This window comes from Pleurodeles waltl, chromosome 1_1, assembly GCF_031143425.1.
Source record: "Pleurodeles waltl isolate 20211129_DDA chromosome 1_1, aPleWal1.hap1.20221129, whole genome shotgun sequence".
Taxonomy (NCBI): Eukaryota; Metazoa; Chordata; class Amphibia; order Caudata; family Salamandridae; genus Pleurodeles; species Pleurodeles waltl.
The window spans coordinates 833,140,890-833,158,202 of NC_090436.1; the positions used below are offsets into that span (position 1 = coordinate 833,140,890).

A 17,313-nucleotide genomic window follows, 5' to 3' on the forward strand; every position below is an offset into this window, starting at 1 on the left:
TAAGTCTTGTCAAAGAGGGACAACATTAGAAAACAAAAGAACAAAAAAAATAAAGGGACTTGTCATTTCTGGGGTACTGAGAACTACATTTGTTCCCAGTACTCCATCTCATTTGTTTTAAAGGGGAAACGTCCTTGACCACGCGTTGTAAACCACCCGAACATTTACCACACAAGCGTAACAATGCATGCCTTTTTCTGTGCCTTAACCAAGCATATGCGTGGTTAAGGCAGAAAGCTCGGGAGAGGACGCAATGAGTTAAGTGGGGCTGAGGCAGGATTGTGGAGTAGTTTTTAGGGATGGGGTGGATTAAGGGCTTTGTCAGGCTATTTTTTTTTTTTTTTACAGGGGAGAGGGGTTCGGGAAAGTTTAGTTTTTAGAGCTTAGGGTGGATGGGGGACTGAGTAGTTTATTATTCAGGGGCGGGGTGGGAGGTGTGGGTAATTTTATTTTTTAGGGTGGGTCGGGATAGTTTACTTATTGGGGTGGTGAAAGGTTTTAGGGCTCAGGGCGGGTGGGGTGTTGGGGTAGTTTAGTTTTTAGGGGCAGCGGTGGGGGCGTCAGGGTAGATTTTTTTTTTTTTAGGGCTTAGGGTGGGTGTAGAGTCAGGGTAGTTTTGTTATTAGGGGTGGTGGAAGGTTTTAGGACTCATGGCGGGTGGGGGGTTTCTGGGTAGTTTACTTATTGGGGGTGGAGGAAGTTTAGGGCCTCAGGGCGGGAAGGTCGGGATAGTTTACTTATTGGAGTGGTGAAAGGTTTTAGGGCTCAGGGCGGGTGGGGTGTTGGGGTAGTTTAGTTTTTAGGGGCAGCGGTGGGGGCGTCGGGGTAGATTTTTGTTTTTTTTAGGGCTTAGGGTGGGTGTAGAGTCAGGGTAGTTTTGTTATTAGGGGTGGTGGAAGGTTTTAGGACTCATGGCGGGTGGGGGGTTTCTGGGTAGTTTACTTATTGGGGGTGGGGGTAGTTTAGGGCCTCAGGGCGGGAAGGTCGGGATAGTTTACTTATTGGGGTGGTGAAAGGTTTTAGGGCTCAGGGCGGGTGGGGTGTTGGGGTAGTTTAGTTTTTAGGGGCAGCGGTGGCGGCGTCGGGGTTTTTTTTTTTTTAGGGCGGGTGTAGGGTCAGGGTAGTTTTGTTATTAGGGGTGGTGGAAGGTTTTAGGACTCATGGCGGGTGGGGGGTTTCTGGGTAGTTTACTTATTAGGGGTGGGGGTAGTTTAGGGCCTCAGGGCGGGTGGGGGGATTGTCTAACAGAACCACATATGCCGTTTCCGCATATGCCTTTACTAAGTATGCTTTTACAATGAAATTAATTGTAAAGGCAAGCGTGGTAAAGACATGCGTGGAATTGACACGGTTGTGGTTCCGACTGTGTTGTTAAGGCATGCGTTGTTCCGGCATGCGTGGTTCTGTCATACAACCATTTTGAAGTGCTGGTAAATGCTGGCTTTACTAATCCACCTATCAATTCACATAAAATACAGATGAATCAGGTATATTAACCCTCTGTGATAATTTATGGCGAGTCAAAACTGCCAAAGGACAAAACAATCTCTCGCTCTCTCTAGCAGGAACATTATTCACGAGAGTTATCTTGGCATTTTTATTGCTAACTGAAAGCTGGACGCACAAGGAACTCTCCAGCGGGAGTTTTCAAATCGAAAGTTAATGCTCAACACAGTGACCCCCTAAGCTTAGTGCCCCCCTTCCAGGTCACCGCCATGTGCTTCAGCACCATTCACACCGCCCTAAAGCCATCCCTGTGTGAGAGGATGTGTATCACACATCTTTGAATCCAAATTCATTGGATAATATCTGCATGGGGATTTTCGGAACAACTGGAATATGGGCCTAAGTTTACAGTCTGTGCTGATGGTTTTTTCACGCTGGAAGTAGATGGTGCACATTTATTTGGCATTTTTGTAGGCAATGCTTGTTTGTTTCTTTAAAGTTCCTGAGCCTCAAACTTTGCAAGACACTGGGTCAAGATGAATGTTTCTCCCTGCTTCAGGACTATCTGTGCTGCGGTAGGTGATTAACATCTAACTGGTCAGTGAATAACATACTCTTCGGCCAAAGTAACAAATTCCAAAACAGGAGATGAAAGCTAAGAAGGCTGCCACTATTCACTTCCTGGCTAGGCTTCAAGGTTCCTTTCTAAGTGACACAGGGAGCTGCAGGAATGTCATAAATTAGCTAACCCTTACTCGGGCTGGTGCAGTCTTCTCAACCCATGACAAGAGGGCCAGGGCTGATGCCCCACACTCCTCTGTAACTGATAACAATTTGCAATCCAAAACATTATGACGCACACAGAATGCTAAAAACTGTGCCTTTCAGCTGAAATAGTCCAAGCAAACATGTCAGGAGGCAAGATGGGCTTCCATTAGAAAATTCAAGCTAGAATAAAAACTCTGAGAAAGCTCTTGCTTGATCATTATTTTTTCTTTCAAGATATGTACAATTAAAGTAGATGTCAAAGTTAGGTTTCTTTATAAATTTCAAACATAATACAATTCCACTTGCATTAAAATGATCTTAAATCCTCTGCTAATTCTCTTATCGCCAAATGAAATACATTAATATAGTCTCATGTTATTTAATCTACATAACTCCATGTTGCATGAAAACCGACAAATGACTATGTTTGCCACATCTACAACCGGAGCCCGAAAGTAGGAGACAAATGGACTCTCCAGAAATACCTGACGAGCACATTTGTTTCATCAAACAATAGAATATAACATGCTGTGATAAATGTCAAAAACTCTGTTCATAATGCTCTATGCACGCAAGAAATATTAACATTTTTACAGCTTATACTATTTGAAATTAAAACCTAGTGTTAGTTTTCTTCAGTGTAAGCGAAACTCTGTTCTCTTAGTCACCAGCACAGAGCTAGGCACCATCATTTATTCCCATCTCAAAGGTTTACTACTTTACAAAGGAGTGACACTCCAAAACACTTTCAGGACAAAGTACCCATTTTATCCTGAGTACAACTGTTTCACATTTAACAGAAATAGTGGAATGCAATCCTGTAGAGAGCAGCTGCACAAAGATTCCCTGCTGACAAACCTCATACACTTCTGTGGCTGGCTCCAATTCGAAGCTATCAATTATCGGTTACGTGACTCAAATCTCCAGTCAACAAATATCCTAATATGACTGCAAAACATTCATCGGTTTCAACACATTTGAATGAAAGTTCAGCCGAGGCCAGTGTTTTCATCTGGAAGGACCATGATTGCAACCAGAATTATTAAACATGCCAGTCTCTCTTGAAATCCTCAAATCTCTTTGGGAAAAAGCTTAGAAACTATAATAATGGAGAATGCATGTCTTTTCTCCTCACACTGCATGATACTGGAACATAGAAGGGCAACAAACAATTTTATGTCAGCACCAGAGGCAAGGATTAGGCATCACTTTCTCCACTTTATTACATCCAGCAGCCAGTAAAGATTCAAAACAAACTACATTTCCCAAAGGCACCAGGGAAAACAGAAACATCAACATGTCCAATCATGTTGCGTCCGTCCCTTCAACTGCTCCGCAGGATGCTCGGTCACCCTCTTTCTACACTGCTCCAGCAACTTGAGATTAGTGTTTTGTTCTTCCTCTCATGTATATTGGATTTATTTGTGTATTTCTTGTGCAGGTATTTGTTGAGGCTGGCGGTAATAGCCATCCGATATCTTTGTGGATTTGCCCGTTTATCTAACTTGCCTTTTCTTGTCAGCAAGGAGCGTTCTTACTCCTTCGTGGCCACTTTAATTGTTGATGGCTCTCACACGCGATGCGGTCTTCCAACCGCCAGGGGAACCACGTGTCTGAATAAAATGCTCTGCGCATCTATAACCCCGTGTGGCCGGTGCATCACTCAGTCGCTGTAGCTTGGTGAGACGCGTGCCGCCAGGTTCTTATCGGGGCTGAGCTGCACTGTATTTATTTAGCGTGACGTTTAGAGACCCACTGTCTTGCCCAGACAGTTTTAATCCCTCAGGAAAATAAGGGAGCTGTAGTCCCAGGCCTGTAGGTAGTGCTCCATCAATTAACCCTTTCAGGGCTAAAATCTACAGGGGACAGACATCCCTACCTTATTATTCCCCTTACTGGTTCGTGAACCTCAGTATGGAGGATGTTACCTACCTCCCTATTGATGATCATTTCAGTAAAATAATGGACGTCTCCATTTATAAGGCAGTCTTACAGGTGGTTGCACAACTGGAGAGGAAATTTCAGCAACTCCAAGCCCAGTGCCAAAAACCCCTTGAATTCAAGGGAAGACTTTCAAGGGCCCCAGGTCCCCTTACCTCCAAGGGCAGTTGACCACACCAACCGCAGACCCCAAACGCAAGCACGCTGAGGAGATGGGAGTAGATGTAGATGCCTTTGCACACCTAAAAATGGCTTTTAAAGACTCTCAGGCTTTGCCTCTACTACCAGTGACCTAAGTCATGGGGAATGTTCCTCCTATGTTCCTGATTCTCCCACTCCAAGGGACCCTGATGACTCGTACCATACCTCCGATGGGGATGGTGATTTAGGCAGGCCATGGTGACCTTCCGGAGCCCTTCAAAACGAGGGATCTAACATTCTTGACTCTGACCCATAAGAGTCAGGTTTGGACATGCTAAACCCAGACGAGCTCCTACATCCACGATTAGCAGAATGGACTCCTAAGGAGGCATCCTATATAGCAGCTAGACTGCATAAACCTTTAGACAAGGTGTCAGAGCTGAGTGCCCTAGACCATTGTTGGAGGGAAAGTTAGCCCTTACCCCCGAGGTAGAAGCAAAAATAGCAACTTTCCTGGTCAAGTCTATCAAAGATTCAAAGAAGGGCATTGATAGACCTTGGCGAGTATGCCAGGATAAATTGTTGGATATCACTGGCCCATTAGCAAAAATTCTTGATATGGCGGAGGACGCAAAGGTCTCAGGCTCCTTGAAATCCCCTGAGGCACTTTCCAGTTGGGCTCAGAGGGCCAGGATATTTTTAGGAAATGCAAATTGCCTAATTTCTACAGAGAGGCAAAGGTTTCTATTGATAAAGATAGATCCAAAGTTGGGGGAACGATCTACATCAGAAGCAGGCCCTATTGTGTAGGGTAACATTTTTGATGACCCTTTGGTGAAAGACGTGGGTAAATTTGTAAATACATTTAGCTCTCTGGATAAGGCTCAATATCCGATGAAGCGCATTTTAATGACCTGTGTTTTTGTCTGAGCCGGTCGTGGAAGAGGGTGCTTGACTGGCCGCGCATCTTACCAAGCCTCCTACAGAAGTATGGACGCCCGTAGAGGTCAGTGGCAATATCTGGCCAAGTCTGGAACCTTCTACCAGACCAGGTCCTATCCCTGCCAGAGAGGGGCCAGGGGCAGTGGCTTCTACAATTCCCCACAAGGTTAGTGTTCAGAGCCCGGAGGAGATCATTATAGGAAGCAGATTGGCTCTCTTTTCACGCAATTGGGCGTCCCTGATCTCGGACGCATGGGTCTTGCAGACAATCAAAGGTTTCCATAGAGAGTTTTATGAATCTCCTTCTCAGACCTCCTGTCCCAAGTTGCTCATTTTTCAATCCCAACCACGTCATTGGTGGGCGAGGAAATCTCCAATCTACTGGAGAAAGGGGAAATTGTCCCATCAGTCCTTCACCCACAGGGCTTCCTCAGCAACTTGTTTCCGGTCAGAGAAAAAGGACGGGGAATACTGGCCAGTCATAAACCTTCAGGCTTTAAACGACTAGCAGGTGTATCAACATTTCAAGATGGAGGGCATCCATCTTCTCAGGAATCTGCTAGAGGAGCATGATTGGATGGTCAGGCTGGACCTCAAGGACCCGCATCTCGAGATTTCTCTCTTTTCCTCGCACAGACGCTTCCTACAGTTCCAATGGAGGGGTCAGATTTTCAAGTTCACCTCCCTTCCTTCCTTCCTTTCGGTCTGTCTTCCGCTCTGTGGTGTTTCACCAAGGTGATGAGATCTGTGGTGGAACACTTACGGGCATTAGGTGTAAGATTAATCATTTATCTGGACAACATCTTGATTCTGAACCCATGGCCGATGTGCCTGACTTCTCATTTGCAGATGACGATAGAGTTACTAGAATCTTTGGGTTTGGTGATCAACAAAGTGAAGTCGGAGCTATCCCCATATCAAACTATTCAGTTTCTGGGTTTCATGGTGGACTCGGTCAGAGGACTGAGGCTTCCCTCACGCAAGCCTTCCAAAATCAAGCACGAACTCAGGCATATGTTGACCAAAACCATGATCTATTTCTGCCAGCTTGTTAGGATAGTAGGCCTCCTCTCCTTCAATACAGGCCATTTTTCCGGGCCCTTTGACTATCGGGCTCTGCAGTGACTCAAAACATCTCACCTACACAAAGGTCTTTCGTATTCTCAATTTGTCCCTCTTTCAGAGGAAGCGAGGACGGAGGTTCGATGGTGGCTTTCCCACATGGAAGTGTGGTACAGTCGAGCAATTTTCAGTTCCCAGCATGACCTAGTGATAGAATCAGACGCCAGTGGTTCAGGAGCTCACTGTGGGGAATTCTCCACCAGAGGAAAATGGTCTTCTGGAGAACAAGATCTGCACATAAAATGTATGGAGCCAATGGCTGGGTCCTTTGCAGTAAAGTGCTGGACCAGAGACAGGATTCAATGCTGCATCTTACTCAAAATGAACAACGCGGCAGCAGTTCATTATGTGAACCGTTTGGGCGGAACCAGATCAACAGCTCGATCAGGCCTGGCGATGTTTGGGAATACTGCTTAGCCAACAAAAATTCATTGACAGCGGAACACCTCCTGGGAATGTCCAACCAGGTCACAGACTGGCACTCCTGCCATTGTAAGGACTCCAGTCTTTGGAAGCTCCACCAAGCAATATTTCAGGCGATTCAGAATCGAGGGGGTCTTTTCTCAATCGACCTTTTTGCTTCCCAACTGGACAACCAGCTAGAGATATATTGCAGCAGGAGTCCAGACCTAGGGGCAATGGCTGTTGATGCTTTTTTCCAGGACTGGAGCAAAGAGAAGGAATACAAATTTCCACCATTTGCATTGATAATGAGATTATCAACCCAAGTTTAAAGACAGATGGCAGATCTTATGGTAACCACCCCGATCTGGAGATCTCAAGCCTGGTTTCCAGTTCTGACACAACTTTCTTGGGATTTTCCAATCCATCTACCCCTATGTCAAAATCTTCTCCAGGATCCCCAAGGCAATTAACATCCCTTGATCCTCTTGGGGTTGCTCCAACTGATGGCGTGGTGGATTACAGGTAGCATTGGCAAGTCCCAGGACTTCCGGCAAAGGCTGCCTCTTTACTCTCCAAAGCCTGGGCAGATAATATCAACAAAAGATTCACTTGGCTTGGTAGATATGGTACGGTTATTGTCCTCAATGACAAATGGATCCAATGTGGGTAGACGTTGTCCATGTCTTGAACTTTTTGGCCTCCATAGCTTCCGAGTTTCTAGCTTATTGAGCAATCAACACCTTTAGGTCTGCTATTTCACCTGGTCATGCTCCAGTAGATGGTCATCCAATAGGTGAATATCCTTTGGTATGCAAGCTCCTTAGGTGCATGTTTTTGCCTATTCCTCCAGAGCCTTGTTATTCTTCTCTATGGGACGTGAATAAGGTCTTAAACCTCTTTAGATCCTGGCCATTCAATAAATACCTTTCAAGGAAACATTTCTGCCAAGATAGCTACTCTTCTATGCTTGATATCCTGTTGTAGAGTTTCAGATGTGAGAGCTCTGGATGTGACAAGGAGAGTATTTACTCCGGAGTCACCTTTCATATCTATGGTAGTACGAAAAATAACTTGAGGTCGATATCATATCCGTCGTTCGCAGATGTGCCTAAATTGTGCATGGTTAAGGCTCTGAAGGCCTATGAGGCAATGACGGGGATGTCAGTCCTCACGGGGAGAGACAACTTCATCGCTCTCACAAAACCACATAGGGTGTTGTCTTCTCCAACTATTGCCCGATGGGTTCGCTGGGCAAATGCAGGAGGCAGGAATTGATACGTCCAGCTTTGGAGCTGGGAACCAGCAAAATGTAGAGCTTTGGACTCTACATTTAAAAGGTTTTACTTTCAACCGGATTCAAATCTGGCTACTTTGGTAGTGGACAAGCTTTGAACTAGCCTAATCCTCAACTCCGGCCCTGACATAGAATGAAAAATATCCTAGCTATCGTAACAGAAAGTTTCAGTTCTGTTAATGACACAGAGGCGAGGATTAACCCACCCTGAGATATAGCTATTATACCCCTGATGTTACTACATATTTATGTAAGTAATATATTTAAATGTGAGGGTCACAATGCATTAGAGATATTTGTTTTAGTTGAAATACTGTAATTGTTAATTGTAGTTGAAAGAATATATTTATTAGGAGTTGTTTAGAGTGTTTGACTGAAAGGGATCGTCTTATTTCATAGGATCGGAATAAGCAAGAAGGAATCTGAATTTTACCAGCTGTGTTCGCAGGAAGAAAGAGAGGGATAGAGCATCCTTGAGAGCAGTTGAAGGGACGGACACAGCCTGATTGGACATGTCGATGTTTCAGTTTTCCCTGGTGCCTTTGGGAGATGTAGTTTTTGTTTTGAATCTTTAATGGCTGCTAGATGTAATAAAGTGGAGACAGTGATGCCTAATCCTCATCTCCGTGCCTTTAATATAATTGAAACTTTCCATTACAATAGCTAGGGAATTTTTCATTCTGTGTCGAAAAGTAAGATGTTTGCTAGATGTTAAGTTTAACCCAACCAAGGAAACTTGGAATCCCAACATAATCGTGGATGAGGAACCAATTCACACAAATGTGCGCATCTGCAACTGCAAAATCTCTAGAAATCAGCCCTCTGTTACACAGCAATAAAAGGGCATCTGGTGGTAGAGTTGAAGGTCTTACATTTGTCATGAACACTTGTGCAAAAACACTTATTGAAAAGCTATGGTCACCACACTGAGCAGAGGTGACGGAGGAAACCTTAAACAAAAATGAAGCGAAGATGGCGAGACAACCCATATCTGGCAAAAAGAAAAAAGGTGGAAGGACAGAACTGATCCTGTTAATGGAGCTGTGTCAGACATATCTACATTTTAAATATAACTCTCTTGGTGGCTGGCATCAAATGAAATTAGAAAGTGAGCCTCTTCGAGAAAGGACCAGAATAGGTACAGTGGTAGTATTATATTAGTCAGTAGCTGTGTCATAATATATTTAAGTAAGAAACGGATTTGTTGTAATCGAGAAGGGAAAGCAACAGCTTGGGTGACACTGACTGCTGATGATGGGCAGATGATATATAATCTTATTTAAAGTCTGTAATGAAAACAGGATGACTGCTGCTAAAACGTGTGGCTTGGGAGCCAAAGCAGAGTTAACAATGGGTACAACAACTGATTAAATTTAAGCTACCCTCATAAAGGCATGCCACCAAATATCAGATAGCAGCATGGTGGACCTGACAAAATGTAGGACTTATTTTTTGCCACTGCTGCAATTATGGGGTTTCAATCTCATGCAGTTTGCAATAACAGTGAGTCAGTCACGAAATCGAGGGTGGGTAAACTCGTTGATCAATGAGCTGGGTGCCGTCAATAAAAGAGACAGACAAAAGGCCTTATTAACGTTGACAGGGGCGAGGCGTTAATGTTGAACAGTGAGGGATGAAGGCAGAGCCTTGATCAGGCCCAGAGGAAAGAGGCTGAAAGTGAAAGAGGGTGCAAAAGTAGAGATGGCTTGAGAGTAACAGTGAAGTAAAGGGGTAAGCCATGCCACGGCACTGATGCTCACCCCACCCCCTGCCACATGTTGTAGAAGGACAGGGAGGGATTCCTCGTCATGGGAAGCTTTTAGGTCCAGAAAAATGAGGGCAGAGCCTCCAGAATTGCAACCACCAGTTCTCTGTGCCACGATGATGCATAAACCATGGCAAGAGCGGTCTGGGAAACAGCTCTGATCTAGGAACCAAGATAGATCAGGCTAATGATGTTTCTGATGAACTTAGAATACAGGGGAAGCTGATAAACAGCTCGACAGTTTGGCAAATGTAGATAGGTTCAGAAAATACCTAGCTAAATGGCAGCCTAACAGGACCCAGGTGCTAACATGGGTATGTTTTGCTAGGTGTTATAAAAAAAAAGCGGGATTGGAAATATAGTCATTAATGATGTATACTTAGGTGGCTGGACATCAGTAACCGAGAAGTTAGAAAGACAGATTGGTAGGGGGGCTACGTTGGCATGGGCATGGTGAATGCAAATGTATGTTGTTTCTTTCTCCTATTCTTCTTCTCACCTTTTTGCCCTTTTCTTCAAATGTCATTTAGTGGGGTTCTACAGAGATATATGTAATTGACAGGTGTTCTGTGAATTTAAACTTCTGAAAAAAATTGCAGTCTGTAAAATGTAACTGTGTGTTGTTAGGTCTGAAAATGCCTTGTAAAATTAAGATTACTTACATAAAGAAGACTTTACTACTAAACATAGCAAAAGTAATCTATATAAAAAAGTGGGCACTGAGGGAAATAAAGCACAGGATAAAACGGCCCTTAAACTAAATGCCCACTAGCATGTAGCAGGACAGTTAGATGGTCATTCAAGGGCAAGCACTTGATAGGCCGATGTGATGAACTCTGTTCATTTGATGGGAACCCTGATGAAACATTACAAAATAGCTTTAAAATTTGATTCGCAGCATTCTTCAGACACTTCAAGGTGTGTCCTAGAGTGGTCAAGCCCAGTGGCAAAATTGTTGGAGGGACACTCCTCACGATTTCGCAGATCTACTCAGGCCTTCCCAGCAACTTAGCGGTGAGCAGGGAATTATTTCATGAAAGACCCTTATTTTTCCTCACAGGACCATTCAGATCTAGACTCGCATGCCTTCAAGGTAGGATTATCATTCGGGGTCTCTGTGATTCTAGGGTGTTGGAGGCTCCCCATTTTACAGATCCTTGAGACCACAGCAAATGTTCCAGGAGTGAGACATTGAAGTAATTTAGAGGACGAGCTCAGAGAAATGAGCACTAAGGATTCAAGATAAGGGTAGTAGCACTCAGCTCAGCAACCTTTCTTCTTCTAATTACAAACTAGTTCTGAAATAACGTAGTTATTGCAAAGATAGATATCATACTATTGGTGGGGATGACAAACAAACCTGTAAACAGTTCGCAGAGACCCACACTCCCACCTTCACTCCATGCAGGATCTGTGCAAATTGATAACTTTAACTTGAATATTAAAGATAGCACAGCTATTTATCTCCTTCCCACATGTTACAGCTCTTTCGACAATTACTACCTACCCCTCTTCAAAGGGCTATAAGAACCTTCTGCTAACGTTCTTGAAGCAATCATACTGGCTAATGGAAACCACACATGCCTTGAACTGTTTCTCTGAAAGAACGCATAACATTTCTCCTATTGACAGCCAAATACCCTCACAGCACTCTCTTCCCCTCTTGCTGACTTTTAAAGAGGACACGCAAATGCCTTCAAGAAAAGACAGCCCCTATTGGTGTTACTGGAAGCTGGTCCTGTAGCAATAGTGGGCTTTAGGTGACAAAGGGCACAGCCAAAGTATGCCTCTCATTAGTCCAAGGAAGCTCCTAAGGCGCATCATAACCCACTTATCAAGATTCATAAATCTTATATGAGGAGCTCAAATCTGATTTGAGTCTGGCAGGCCAAATTACATTTAAAAAGTATGTTTCATGAAGATTTCAAGCACTACAGCATGATCTAAATGACTACTGAACCTACATTTAATCTTAAGGAAAGTGGGTTTACAGCCAGCAGCTGTCAGAATGTAAGGCAGGAAAGCTCCACGTTGCATATTATACTGGAACTATTTGGGGAAGTCAAAGCATCCTAAATTCCAGTGCTAACTCTGCCTAGGCCTGCATTCATTTTGCTTGATTACAAGGAGTTAGTGATCACTCCGACAGGCTTGGTGACAGCTTAGGCCAGTTACACAGTAATGGAAGCTGCACTAAAGACAAAGGCTCTATCAAAGGTCAAACATGGAGAACTCCAAATAAAAAAGGGGGAAATATAAAATGTACATGAGACTATGTAATAGAGAACTATAAGCATAACGGAATGGTTTTGCTAAATTCCTGCATCTGTCTCCAAAAAAACTGAGACCCCCTGAGATTGCTTATGGATCATCATTCTCTCCTACAAATTCATCAGCTCTAAGACTGAATAATACTGCTTTCTCTAGGCAGAAGGCATTTCACTCATAGAACAGTGGATATGGAAATTATTTAGTTGAGTGGTCCTAGCTGGTCAGTTAAAACGAAGTCAAACCTTCGTTTATTGGGGAATTCAAAGGTTTTGCAGGATATTTTTAAAAAGTGAAAATTGCTGGGTCTCTAAGAGGTCAAAAATAACTTTACAGCAGGAAGATAGCTACTAGCTGTATTTTTGCGATTAAACTTTTACAGTAGTGACAGACTGGCTTGTCTTTTAGTATATTGACAGGGACAATAGGGTGCTTGGCTATCTTTAAGAAAGCTACTGAACAGAACCATCCAGAGATCATTTCTGGCATGTAGATACAAATGACTTTTTGAAAGAGACCGAGGCTGGTCGGTAAATGTATAGGAAGAGGAATAAAGTATTTTGTTTTTCTATTCATTGGAAGTTGCTGTAGATCAGAGACAGGGGCTAGTTATGTTCTGAAAAACATTGAGAGTGATTTTTTATTTGTGGTATTTGACAGCTCCAGCTTAAACTCAAAATACAGAGCAATCTTCTAGATATGCTGAAGGATTGGGTTATGTAACACATCTGCAACAAATATCATTCTAGACCATAAAACAATCTCTTTGGTAGCTAAACATTCCAGGGACAGTACAACATATTGAATCAATCCACTTTTAGTCCTGCCAAAAGCTGTGTACTCCGAGTTGCCTTTTGTGCAGTACTGTTATACGGTTCCTACTATGATAATAGGGCTGCAGGCTAGGACAACAGAACTTCAGAGTGTGGGAGACTGAGTCCATCCACGCAGTCAGAAACTGTTGGTCCAGTTGCTCACTAGCTCTCAGTACCTCCCTTGAACCCCAAACTAACTGGGGTCGAAGGTGATTATGGCAGGATAAAACATGACACTCTGGACCCCCCCCCCCCCCGGGAAGTCGTAGAAACAGCTCTTACACCCTTTGTTGTATTACTCATGCATGCCATGGCGAGAACCAAATAGATGCAAGATAAGTTTTCAATACATTTATTGAAACAATCCCAAACTAGAATAAAACAAATGAGCTGCGATAACCAGGCAGATTAAACAAAGCAAAGTAATCAGCATTAGAAGTATGGTGATGAAGATAAACAATCCAACCATAATGAATGCGATTCTAGACGTTCCCAAAGTTCCTACCTAACCCTAACACTATACTCAAAAGCATAGCAGGTGCACCCTTCTGTATTGCCTAGGATTGGCCCCAGCACCATACTTAAAGACAGTTTCAGGAGTCGACCTGTGGTGTAAGCGGCAATCTTCTCGGGAGCTGGTAGGAAAGCGCAGCTGAACTGCATGTCAAACAGCATTCGTCCCAGGGCGGTTGTGGCCAGAATACCCTCTACCCCTCCCAGGTCAGTGCACTCTGCACGTATATAATAAATTCATACTGTAATGGAAGCACAGAGCACAGTCCTGATGTAATGCTGTGTCTAGGTGTTAGAAGCTGTCAGGAAACAGAAACTAGTGCATTGTGTACAGTGTTCTTAGCCTGGACATAAAGTACTGATTACATGCCGTGCAAAGGTTAACTAAACCGGCAGAATAAAAGCAAGATGATAAAATATGAAAAAAAGTCATTGCTAAATGCAGCCTTGCTAGAACGAATAAAACATGAAACTAGATGAAACTAAAATAGGGGGAAACCTACATGGATCCAAAGAGGCCTCACGACAGAATGCACCACCGATATCCACAAATAGGATGCTGGGAACCAGCAAAATTAGCATGACACTGACCACTGAAATGATGACAGTGCTCCAGTGTCCGGTACTAAGCTACAACCAGCTGAAAGCCCTACAGTGAGGTATACATTTGCACACGCATTATTCTAAGGTAAGATTTCTGCTGCTACATGCACAACTACTAATGTAATATGTTTTTCCAAGAACGGTCAGCTGAGTTTACGTGGAGCACCCGAGGAAACTTTCAACCTTAAAACATGAGCTTCTAACAAGTGGAAAGTTATTGCCAGATTGTTCTGGAAAAAAGTCCTCTCAAATCTCAGACCATTTAACATGAAAACAGTACTGCAAACCTTCTTAGAAATCTCTGATGAAACTAACCAGTAGAGAAGGAAGTGGGTAACAGAAAGAGATAAAATACACTGATTCTTTACCATTAAAAGTGACATTTTCCTCATGGGAGCATCAGAATCCATATAAAGTGAGTCAAGGGCTCCTATGTGCCATGTTGAAATGGAGTGCGCTTGACCTCTTCCTGCTGCACATGGAAAGGCATGTCTTAGTCTGCTGTGCATATCTAGCGCTGGAAGTTTCTCTTTATGAAGTGGCAAAGAAACATTTTGTCACCTAGACTAAGTGCCTGAAACAGGTGTGTTGTCGGAAGCCCTGGACGAATATGGCTGCCTTGTGCTGTTAGCCCCCATGCTGCAGTACCACGGACAGCAGTGGAAAATGCATGCCCTTGCTCATAAAATATCTGGCATAGAGCAGCATGTTGGCAACTAAATATATAGTTATCACATATGAATGTGTCAAGGAAAAAAAGGTTATATATATATATATATATATATATATATATATATATATATATATATATATATATAGTGGTAATTAATTCAAGAAATGCTAGTAAGCAAACAGTGCATAGTTGCACTAGAACTGGCCCATAACAACATCAAAACAGGGTTTAAAATATCACAGGAAATATGATTAAGTATTGTTCTATGAAAACCCGGTGATGCCTTTACCATACCCACTTAAAATAAGGCTTTATGAACTGTAGCTGTGCACCCAGTGTAAATATACATTGTGTTTCTTCAAATTCCTAAGAGATCAATGCAATGCTATACCTACATAAACTCTCAGAGCAGGGCACTAGACAGTGCAGATGGCTGTTCTGTTTTACAGTAATTTCAGTAACCCACCAAGTAAGGTAGCCAGAATGATGCGAGAATGCCAGCAGCATACAATTTGGAGCTCACATGTTCTGGGAGAAGAAGTGGCTTGGTTTACTTGGTAAGAGCATGTAGCATTGGTGCGGAGAGAATTACTGTCCTCCCATCATCAGAATCACAATCACTATAAAGACAACAGTAAATAATCTCTTGTCTTGCCTTTTTAATCCGCAGTGTAACCTTAAAGAGGCCACGTGTGTACAGATGCTGGTGGTGAACAAGGAGGATACACTCGATATAAGATAGCACTGTAGAAGGGTTCTTATCAGGCTGTGGAATTTGTATAATGTTATGGCTTAATTTCCTTTTAGTTGGTTAAGTCAATAGTGAGGGAAATAAATTTCAAATGTGCGCCCTGTGACTAAAATACATATGACATAACAAAACATAACATCAGTTCCTTCCAAAAAAGGCAGAAAACCACCAAGGGCCTATGAAGCATATTTGGTGCCCAAGGAGCTTGTCCTCTCCCAGGTTCTTCTCATAACCTCTCAATCATTACCAGCATGGATGTTCTCAAGCTCTGCAGATTTGTGTTGCATGTTTTAAGACACATTAGTTTTAGAAGAAGAAGGGCTGAGTGGAACACTGGATCAGTAAATCAATCAGTGGGATCAGCAGCATGGACAGGAATATCTTGAGCAGCCCAGATTAGCACTTTCTAAATTTTGCCTTAATACAAATTCATCAGAGCCTCCTAATCAGGGTCCCTGGACACAGGAGAAAATTAGCTGAATGTAATATTTAGGATCTGACATTCAAAAAAGTGAATGGAACTTTATCCCAACAGCCCACTACAACCCAAGTGTAACACCTGCTGCAGCCTCAGAAAAAGAAGTGCATCCGGGTCCACTTTGTGCTGAGAGTAGCCTCAGTGAGGGAAATGGCTGCAGATGACATAAATAACAGATCATGAAGACACAGGGCAAGTCATTCTCTCCGTCAATGCGATCTTACAGAGGAAAGTCACAGCACCAATACTTACAGGTCTTAAACACCAGTTGAATCTCAAAAGTTTAAAAACCCAGTTTTTTTTGTTTAAGATGCTATATGACTTTTGATATTTTGTTGCTTGTTGTAGATGCGAATACAAATATTTAAAAAGATGTTTAAAAACTCTCACACAGCAAGTAGAGCTACATCTCGACTTTTACAGGTTAGATTTCAGATACCAAATAGATGATCAGCCACAGTATCATCTTTCACCTGGCTAGGGGCATGATCAGCATTCCACTAATTAGTAAATTTGATTACTTTAACAGTTTACACCTCAGCCAATCATAAAGAAAACCTCCCAGTGCTAAAGTAAGTGTAAGATCCCACTGTGGGAAGAAAAGACTACAACAGTGGGTCCCAACCTGTGGTCCGGGGAGCACTGGGGGTCGGCAAAGCCTCCTCAGGGGGTCCGCGACTGCTTAGAAAATTAAATAATATTAACAGATTAGGTCCCCAGCTTTCAGTTATGACTCAGTGGGGGGTCCTCAGATTCCAATAAAGATTCAGTGGGGGTCCCTGGGCTCTAGTAATGATAAAGTGGGAGTCCACAGAAGTCAAAAGGTTGGGAACCACTGGACTACAACAAAAGACGTGCAGCGTTTTTAAGCACCAAACATTTGTTAGAAAACATGATATGATGGTTAAACAAAACCAGAATAAGCAAATAATATGACAAGATCGAGAGAAATATTTATCTTAGCATTCACAATGAAACGTGTAAAAGGCTAGTGAAATTTTAGTTAATCTCATTTACACGCAGATATTTTGAAAGTGCAGCAAATATATTTATTATTACTTCATTTACAGGACTGTGGTTCTCAGACCACGCCAGTCTGTATGTCAGATTTATATACAAGTATCACAATCACCTTGGAGATGAGCCATAGTGCATGTGTCATAGTTCATGTGGTTTTTATTCCAAAAAGATGGCCTTTTGTGTTATTTGTGGCTTCTACTGGACTCTTTTTCAAAACGGACACATTTCAGAGCCATTTGCTCTTCTGTTTAATGAGATATTTAAATACATATTTCAGGGTTTGCTTTTACACTTTAACGTGTCGATTTTATGGCATTTAGCCCACCCGTCCTGCCTGGAACCTTCATAGCACTTCAAAGCGTGTGACA

At 42.9% G+C, this 17,313-nt stretch overlaps 1 protein-coding gene across 1 annotated transcript in view; it reads right to left on the reverse strand.

The window, feature by feature from the left end:
• The window catches only part of CEMIP2 (cell migration inducing hyaluronidase 2), a 371,877-nt gene that overhangs the window by 185,842 nt on the left and 168,722 nt on the right, over window positions 1-17,313 (reverse strand). The window lies entirely within an intron of this gene.